General features: G+C 39.7%; 1 pseudogene; it reads left to right on the forward strand.

The window, feature by feature from the left end:
- The first annotated feature begins 833 nt into the window (after nucleotides 1–833).
- On the forward strand, nucleotides 834–880 carry LOC132537906 (U7 small nuclear RNA; annotated as a pseudogene).
- The last annotated feature ends 9540 nt before the right edge of the window (nucleotides 881–10420 follow it).

Genomic DNA, 10420 nt, shown 5'->3' on the forward strand with positions numbered 1-10420 from the left:
AACTCAGATTCTGACATGAATTAGAATTTCAGGTACATATTTTGAGGGAGTGAGAAATCTGAAATGTTTTCAGTTTCATGAGGATCTAAGTAGACTGTGTTTCCAGTGTGCTCTAGCTTCTCTGTGAAGGTTTTATCTTGCTATACTCTGTGGTGTGGGAATTTGATCTCTTCAAAAGAATTTAAAGAATCCTCAGCAGTAGAAGATCACCTCCTACACATGAAAAGTACCTTCGACCAGTAGATACTCCCTTGGGTGACCAAGACAACTCTGTAAAGAATCCATTGGCAAATAAGGGTGTGTTCAGAAACCCTGGGTCTATCACTCCATCAAAACTTTGAGGGTGGGAGAAACAACTTCAAACACAGACCTAAATAAATATAATCTGAAAAGTTGAGGAAGACTGTCCAGAACTGGCTACCTCAAGCAGTGAGGAGGCTACCTAACCCTTTCCAACTGGAAGTCATCCTAAAGGTAAATAGTGGGGACCTTTCTGTCCTCCACCATGAACAAGAGAGAGTGAGAAAGAATATATACACAAACCATGGTTACTGCCCCTCTGCACTCCTCCGATGATTGGTCTTACAAGGATATTGGGTGAGATAGAGCAGAACCAACTGAAAGGTCAGCAATGCCACCTACTAGCTGTGTGATCTTTGATGGGGCTTTGACTGTCTCTGATCTTCAGATAACTGATATGGAAAACAATCATAACACTAGAATATCTTCATAGATTTTTTTCACTTTATTATTGTTTTGTGATTTCAGAAACTCACACATGTGCAATTTCACCACTCCAGGGCTTATTTTTCAGTATTTTTAAAGTTATATGTGAGTGTTACAGCTCTTTTAGAATTTTTCTAACAGGAGGTCTTCCAGTCTTTACAGGAATTATATATATATATGGAGAGAGAGAGAGAGAGGCACCACAGTACCAGAGCTGTTGCACTATCAGATGAGATATCTTACCATCTCACAGACTTATTTTGAAATTTAAATAAATTAATATGTATAAAATCCTTAGAATTGTTACAGAAAGGCAAGAAAGGAAGAAAGAAAGAAAATAGAAATTCAAAGAGAGAGATTAAGAGAGGTTCTTAAGACATAGGAACTAGATTTGGTAGATCTAAATTTTTTTTAAGTTAGACATTCTAATAAAGGTGTGGAGTTAGGGTGGTGCTACACCCAGTAGAGTGCACAGGGAGCTGGACTCAAGGACTCAGCACTCACTTGCAGTGGGGGAAGGTCCATAAGCACTTCAGCAGTGTTGCAGGTTTCTCTCTTTCTCTCTCCCTATCTTCTACTTCTCTCTCAATTTCTCTCTGTCTCTGTCAAAAAGAAAAAAGAAAGGAAAAAATGGCCACAGGACTGGTAGATTCATCATGCAGGCCCCAGCAATAAACCAGGTGGCAATTAAAAAAAGTAATTGACTGATTGGCTGATTTTATTATATTTAAAGTATAAGAAGTACCATGCATACTCTCTCAACAAGAAACTGGTAGTCAAGGAAGCTAAGTTCCCCCTTCCCTAAGAATATACCTCATGACTCTCATTCCATATACCCTCTCCTCAGCTTTAATTCCTTTGGTGATTTTCCACTTCCCACCATCAATTAAGAATTGTCTTGGACAGTCTGAGACTATGGATTGAACTGTCAATGCTCATGTTCAGCAGGGAAGGAGTTACAGATGCCAGACCTTCCACCTTTTGCATCCCACATTGACTTTGAGTCCATACTCCCTAAGGGTTAAAGAACAGGAAAGCTATCAGGGGAGGGGATGGGATATGGAGTTCTCATAGTGGGAACTGTGTGAAGTTGTACCTCTTTTATCCTATGGTTTGATCAATGTTTTATTTTTATAAATAAAAAAATAAAAAATAATAATTGTCTTGGAAACACAAAACAGAATTTGACTGAGTTTAGAATATTGCACCAAAGTAAAAAAAAAAAAACTGTGGGTTGGGGAAGGGTAGATTTTCAGCTCCACTGTAGGAGGATGGGGGTAGGGACACAGATCTCTGGTGGCGGGAATGGTGTTAATATATACTCCTATTAATTTATAGACATAAATAATTATTTAGTCAATATGAGAGGAGAAAAATTACATTGAATATCTAGATATTTTTAATTCAAAGACCTCAGTTCTGAGTATATATTCATTTAATCTAAACACTTAAGGTTTCAAAGTAGTAAACTGATTGAATTTGAAAAGGAGAAGAAGAAGAAGAAGAAGGAGGAGGAGGAGGAGGAGAAGGAGCCTCTTGGTTTAGCCTTACCTCCCTCTGATTATCAGCTCATGTTGTTCAATTTGGCCAGTCTAACAACAAGAAGACACAATTGCTTTTTGTTTTTATTTTATTTTATTTTTATTTTTTCCCTTTTGTTGCCCTTGTTTATCATTGTCATTGTTGTTATTGCTGTCGTTGTTGGATAGGACAGAGAGAAATAGAAAGAGGAGGAGAAGACAGAGAGGGGGAAAGACAGACACCTGCAGACCTGATTCACCAATTGTGATGTGACCCCCCTGCAGGTGGGGAGCCGGGGCGTCACGTCATGTGCGCTTAACCTGCTGCGCCGCTGCCCAGCTCCCCACAATTGCTTTTTGGACTAGCATCTTCACTTCTAGATAATTCACTTCCAAGTCATTCCCAACAAGTTCCTCAATAAATAAGCCATGTTTTCCTATTCTCTGACATTTAGTAAAACTGAGAGCAATATAGTGCCCATAAGCAGGTGCTAGATAAATCTCAAATTGTTTAAAGATAAATACAAAATACATCACCTAAGAGAGATCCTGCTTCATTATCCATGTGACCTATATTTAAGCCAACCCCACCAGCTTCCTTTCTTTCTTTCCCTCAGTTTCTCTGTCTCTCTCGAGCTCTCTCTCTTTCAATCTGAAAATGTCAATTCAGAACTGGAAAGCCCCAATGTCAATAAATAAATAACTAAAGGTACAGAAACAAAGGATCCTTTTTAGCAGTTTTGTATATCCAGTGATCTTTTTTGTGAACCATTATTATTCACAAGTACCCAGGAAACACCACGAGGACATACAAAATAATAATTTTAAAAAATCAAAGGAAATAGTATGGCTGGGAAGAAACTGGCTTTAGTCCTAACAGTGCTTTATCATAGTTCTGGCAGGTAATCAATAGGAGACTCTGTTGCATAGACATAAATCATAATTGAGTTTTCATCAATCCTGTGCCAAATCAGTGCCTGTATGAGATCCAGAGTAAAGTGTCAAAGTTTACTATCAGTTCATATGCAAATGTGCCTTTTGATGAAAGCAAAAAAAACCAGAAGATATTGCACCCTGGCACAACTAAATCCAGGTAGGCACTTAAGCCTACATTCTATTGACCAACAGCAGAATGACTGTAAAGGAGTCACCTGTCATGCAAGATTTCTTAGATGCCCAATGAGGTCCAGAAATGGAGAGTGGGAGGTTAATTTAGAATGTCCCTCCTCACAAGGCCAGACTGTGGCACACCTGGTTGAGCACACATATTACAGTGTGCAAGGGGACTCAGGTGCCAGACCACAGTCCCCACCTGTAGGGGGAAAACTTTGCAAGTGGTAAAGTAGGACTACAAGTGTCTCTCTGTCTCTCTCCCTCTCTACTTCCCCCTTCCCTCTCAACTTCTGGCTGTCTCTATCCAATAAATAAATAAAGATAATAAAAATAAATAAATTATTTTTTTTTAAAAAAAAGAATGTCCCTTCTCGCTACAAGCTTACTCAAGATCTTTCCCCTGGAGTGGCTGAAAACATTATCTGAAATATCTTGAAAGATAAACTGACACCAAAAATGGTTTTATATGAGTTTTCTCAAGACAAAAGAGGTGATATTATAGCCAATCTCCTCTAAATGCTAAAACAACAGAATGCGATTGTCAGACTTTCATTTCCGTCTCAGAGATAACACACCTGAATCTCATATAATGAAATTGAGTAAGATTAATTCTCTGCTCATTTATTTTGAAGGTAGATGATTAATTTAAGATGCATAGATCAGCTGATAGATTTTTAAAGATCTGTACTTTCGAAATTCTTTTGAACATTTCTTCTTTGAACATACTCCCCTTTTATCCACCATCATAACTATTTTTAACCCACTGGAGACTGAATTAGCAGAGAGAAAATGCTATCTGTACATCTGCTGAACAGTCTAGACCGCCCACCTGCATTGCAGCCTACACACACAGGAAGGGATTCTCTAGATGGGCACTGTCCAACACAGCAGCCACTGCTCACATGTGGCTATTTAAATTTAGATAAATCCAAAGTGGTGAAAATTCTAAAATTTCAGTCCAGGACTTATATTCGCTATGCTTTAAGAATCTCATGCCATGTGTGGATAGAAACAACCGGTTCAAGAGCTGCAGTACAGAACATTTCTATCATCACAGGGAATTCTATTGGACAGTTCTACAAGTGTACAGCACTTCTCACCTCAAGAAAGATCTAGACTTGATATCAGCACAGAAAGGAGGCCTTTATTTCTCTCCAGGTTTCCCCAAGAATGCTGAGCCCATTATCTTACAAATAATGTCCAAAAATAGTCATGAGTCTTCTTGGTATGAGCCCCAGAAAAAGCAAAAGAAAAGGAAATGGGCTTTCTGTATTTTGTGTCTTTTGTTTCATTAAAAATAAGAAACAAAAACCTTTCATTAGATGTCCTCCACCCCAGAACTTCCTACCCCCCCCCCCTTTGGTAATCTCAGTTCTGTTGTTGATATACACTGATCTTTTTTTTTATTTTATCACCACAACTTGGTTATTACTGGGGCTCATTGCTTTCTTGATAAATCCACTAGCCCTAGTGGTCATTTTTTTCCCTTTTTTAAAAAATGTTATTTGATAGGATAGAGAGAAAATTGAGAGGGAAGGGAAAAATGAGAGACTGACCTGCAGTATTTGCTTCACCACTTATGAAGTCTTCTCCCTGTAGATGGGGAATGGGGTATCACACCTGGGTCCTTGAGCATTTTAATGTGTGTGTTCAACTAACTCTGTTACTGTCCGCCACCCTCCACTGATTTACTTTTATCTTGTTTGGTCTGTTCATTTTATCTGTTGCTTGTTTGTTTGTCTATTGCCACCAGTGTAATCTTTAAGGCTTGGTGCCTACAAGACAAATTCACCACTCCTGGTAGCATTTTTGAATCTCAGGAATGTTTTCATTTCAAATAGGTGGACATTGGGGTGATGATGATTCCTACCTTTCTTTGCAAATATGCTTTTGTGAATACCAAACATGGTAGGAGATAAGAGAAATCATTTCAGAACTATAACAGTATACAGTAGTAATACAATTGTACTGTGGTTAAGTTGTTGAATGTTATTACTGTCTTATGATTAACTTAAATCTAATGATGATGGCAGAAAAGCTTAATGTTCAGCTGAACTAGAATGAAATCTACAATCAATGAAATTTCAAGGAAACGTTGAGAACATTAAAAGTGCAAACAAAATCATTAGATCCTTTTCTGTTTCTCCTTTAATTTGAATCAAACTATTTATGGGAGAGAAGAACGAGTAAGTTAATTTCACGTTAACAATCTTGATCAGAGGCAGTTCCACTTATTGACATGGAAAGTCATTCCACTTTAATATGAATTATTATCATGCAGATGTTTATAAATACAATGTTTTCCATTCTTACTACCCAAAGAAGTTTGTCTCACAGAGAAGAATCATATCCTTTGAAAGTGCCAAAAACTTTGAAGCCCAGTGCCAAGCATAGCATAACTGCCTACTTAATATTTAGACTGACTGGGGAGGGGGGGAAGCATTTATGTATAAATAGGAAAATTAAATATAGGAACCTGCAGATAATTCTTTCATTCAGTATTTCAATATCATGTCCAGTTTGAAGTATGAAACACTGGCAAATGGAGAACTTGGAATCATTCCAGGGGAAAAGCAATGAAAATGATTAAAGAGTTGGAAAATAGGACTTATAAATCATGACAACAGGAATTGGGGCTTTCTAACCTGAAAGAAAGTGCTGTGGAGCCACACCAGATACTTTTCTCTGAACCCTAGATGGGAGAGATTTGCCACGACCCATCAAACAGCTGTGCAAGCAGAAAGAAATCCAGAAGCAACAAAAATATTTTCAAAGTATCCCAGTTATCCCATAAATAGCCAACATTCTCTTTTGGGGGGTTTCTTTTTTAAAAAAAATTATTTATTTATTTATTTATGAGAAAGATAGAGGAGGAGACAGAAAGAACCAGATACCACTCTGGTACATGTGCTGCCGGGGATTGAACTCAGGACCTCATGCTTGAGAATCCAATGCTTTATCCACTGCGCCATCTCCCGGACCACTTTCGGAGGTTTTCTAAATAACCAGCAGCAGCTCTCAACAAGCAGGGTATTCTGGCATTCATCCCACCAACATTTACCCAGTGCCACTGAGAGGCTCTGGTAGAGAGGGAAGAGCAGAGAAGAACCCCCAGCCTCATGACGATGAGAATAGGAAGAGAAGAGAGAGAGTTTGACAAGGAAGGTTAGAGAGCTAGACAAGGAAGCTGTATATGTACCTGGGTTAAGGAAAGAATACAACTCAACAGCAGAAATCAACAAGCAATCCAGTGAGTAAAGTAGGTGAAAGACCTGAATAGGTACTTCTCCAAAGGAGATGTACAGATAGTCCACAGACAAGTGAGAAAGTGCTCAACAGCATTATTATCAAGGAAAGACAACACCACAATGAGACGCCATCTCCCAAGTTGAAGACTCTATGTCAAACAGATTGGAAGTGTGGCAAGTGCAGTCCTAGGTATGGAAATAAAGGAACTCCGGTACACTGCTGATGGGAATGCAAACCTGGGGAGCTTTTCTGACAAACAATGTGAAGAATCCTTAAAAAATAAAATGGAAGATTTTAAATGGCATGATAGCTCACTTGGAAAGTGCGCTGCTTTGCCACGTGTATGACATAGATTATATCCTGGACGCCAACACAGTGAAGGAAGCTCTGGTGCAGTGGTGTCTTTCTCTACCTAAGATGATGAGATAAGGTGGGGTGAGGTGAGGTGAGGTGCAGAATTCACAAAATAGCTCATCTGGATAGTGCACCCGCTTTGTCAGGTGTAAAACCCAAGTTCAAGTTCAACAACCACATCAAAGGAAGTTTAGGAGCTATGTTATCTTTGCCTTTCTTTTCTTTTTTTTTTTTTCTTGTCACTTTGTCTCTTCCTATTTCTCATTGAAAAGTCAGTCCAGAATGGTGAAGTCCTAGTGACAACAAAAAGAATGTGGGAGAAAAAAATGAAATGGAGGGCCAGAGATATAGTCCACAAGGTAGAGCACATACCTTGCTATGTGTACAGCTCAGGTTTGAACCCTGGAACCACAAAGGTGTGCCACCACACTAGAGGATTCTCTCATGCTGGGGTATCTCTCCTTGTCTCTCTGGCTTTCTCTGGCTCAGAAAGAAAAAAGTCTGTAGCAATGATATTGTGCAAGTATGAGGCCCTGGCTTTCAGTAAACAAAGAAAAAAGGAAAGAGAGGAAGGAAGGGAGGAACACGATGGAGGGAAGAAGGAAATGGAAATGAAAATACATTAGAATTCTGGAATCCCTCTCCTAGGCATTTTACCTGAAGGACACAAAAATATTAATTTGAAGGAATATTTGCACCCCTATGTTCATAGCAATACTATCCCCAAGATGTGGACTCAACCTCCATGCCCAGCACTGGATGACTGGATAAAGAAGCTATGTGACAAATACTCAACCAAATAACATCAACCATTAAAAATAGGCCATTGTGCCTTTGGGGGCAAAATGAATGGAACTTGCGGCAAATAATCTAAGTGAAATAAGTCAGGAAGTCAAAGAGAATTAACAGATGGTTCCATTCAGGTGTGGAATATAAATAACTAAAACAAACAAACAGAAAAAAAAACCTACACAAACTAATTCAGTGTGTGAAAACTGTAGTGGTTAACTAGTTGGAATAAGGAGAAAGTGGAGTATGGGCAGTAAGTGCAGTTTCTGATAGGATGGGGGTAAGTGTGGTAAGCCAATAAACACACACACACACACACACACAAAGAGGTATGAAACTATCCCCTAAAATTTATAATACTGTTAGATCAATTTTAAAAGTTCCCTATAATAGAAGAATATACAGAAACTCCTGCTCTCCTCTAAGCAAGGCACAGTTGAGAATGTTTAGAGGGTTGGGTGAAAAAGAACCTGATTCACAGAAGTCCTCACACTGTAGATGAGTGTTTTGAGCATTAGCTGACAGGAGGACAATAAGGCCAGTCCACGTACACAGAAGAGTGAAACATGGATATGTTGAGTGTCTAAAGGCATTCAAAGAGAGAAACATTTTCATACTCCCACTGGGCAGATGAAGCCTTTGAGACTTCAAGGGTCTGGTGATTTGAACAGTTAGGAGCAGTGAATGTCAGAGATGGAATCTGAATCCGCACTGGCTGATTCTGAATCAGCAAAGGCTCTGTACAGATCCCTGCTACTCATCTGGAAATGTTAGCATGCTACCATTAGCGGGGACAAATACATCCTTCCGCCAGAGCAAAAGTCATTATCCATTGAAACACCATCTGCTGATAATTTGGGGGAGGAAGGGAGAAGTGACATCATCACCGTCACTGGTACAAAGTCACACTGAGTTTTCATCTTGGATGGAATCTTGTGAAGTGAGATAAACCAGAAGGAGAGAATGAATACAGTACGATCTCACAAATAAGCTGTAATATATGGTGCAAAAATTCCACTCCCAGGTATCAATTCTGCTGGGAAATTATGCAGATGCAGTCACATCTGCCAAGCTGTTCCCTCAGGCTTTGCCACTTTCTGCGATTTTCTCGCAGTGCCTTTTTCAACCAATCCTGTCCCGACACCTCACTCCTGGTTGTTGCTCTATAAAGCCCTTCTTCTTCTGCCCCTCGTCTCTCTTGCCCGATTTTCACATTAGTGATTAGACGCAAGGGAGGGTGGTCCAGGAGGCGGACATTTTTGCTACCTCCTAGTGGCCTGAACGACTGCGCTCACACCCAACTCTGAGATGCCCATGCGAATAAAGATTTGTGTTCCCTCTTCACTCCGGATCTCCTCTCTCTCTTCTCCATGGCGCAGCCCAACACAGTTCAAAGCACAAGAAAGCACTAACATAAAAACATCTGCACCTCTGTGTTGACTGCAGCTGTATTTATAACAATCAAGGTATGGAAACAAAGCAAATATCTGAAGATGCTGAATAGATAAAGAAACTTGGTCTACACACATAATGGACTAAGAAGTTCTAAAAAGAGGTGAAATCTTGCTATTTGCAAGACTGTGGATGGAATTGGAGGTGATGAAGATAAGCAAAATATTTTTGCCTGAGCCCTTACAGCTAACATGCAAGTGGGCTAAAAGTACTGTCTTGAAGCTGGTGCCTGAGTTGGGGATAGGACTAGAAAGCTGGATCAGGGCAGAGGAGGTCCCAAATATGGGAAAAGTATATGAATACTGTTAACTATAAATCCCATTGATCTGATCTGGGGCCCATATTTAGCACAAGAGCCTGTGTAACCTCTCTGTAGGTCTGAATTCACACTCTGTGATCATAGCAAGGGACATTCTAGGCTGCACTCATTTCAGGACCTGTCTTCCTTGGATGGCAGAGTATGTTGACCCAGCCTCCCTTCAGAGAGCGAGGCAGTTTCTACTATTGTTGTTCCATATTGAGGGCAAGGTCCTATAGAGGCCCACAAGAAGGTTTGTGATGTTGTTCCTGATGGAGATGACCAGTGATGGTGGAAAGAAGGATCTGTTTGAAGTATAGGACCATCATATATATATATATATATATATATATATATATATATATATATGTGGGAATTTATATATATATATATATATATATATATATATATATATATGGGAATTTACTTATTTATTTTTTTAATTTATTTTTTTATTTATAAAAAGGAAAAAACTAACAAAACCATAGGATAAGAGGGGTACAACTCCACACAATTCCTACCACCAGATCTCTGTATCCCCTCCCCTGATGGCTTTCCTATTCTTTCACCCTCTGACAGTATGAACCCAAGGTCATTGTGGGATGCAGAAGGTGGAAGGTCTGGCTTCTGTAATTGCTTTCCCACTGAACATGGGCATTGACAAGTCGATCCATATTCCCGGCCTGCCTCTCTCTTTCCCTAGTAGGGTGGGGCTCTGGGGAAGCTGAGCTCCAGGGCACATTGGTGGGGTTGTCTGTCCAGGGAAGTCTGGTTGGCATCATGCTAGCATCTGGAACCTGGTGGCTGAAAAGAGAGTTAACATACAAAGCCAACCAAACTGTTAACCAATCATGGACCTAAAAGCTGGAATAGTGCAGATGAAGAGACGGGGGGGGGGGGTGTCCTTCCATTTTGTAGA

The sequence above is a fragment of the Erinaceus europaeus genome, chromosome 3 (genome assembly GCF_950295315.1).
Source record: "Erinaceus europaeus chromosome 3, mEriEur2.1, whole genome shotgun sequence".
NCBI classification, from domain to species: Eukaryota; Metazoa; Chordata; class Mammalia; order Eulipotyphla; family Erinaceidae; genus Erinaceus; species Erinaceus europaeus.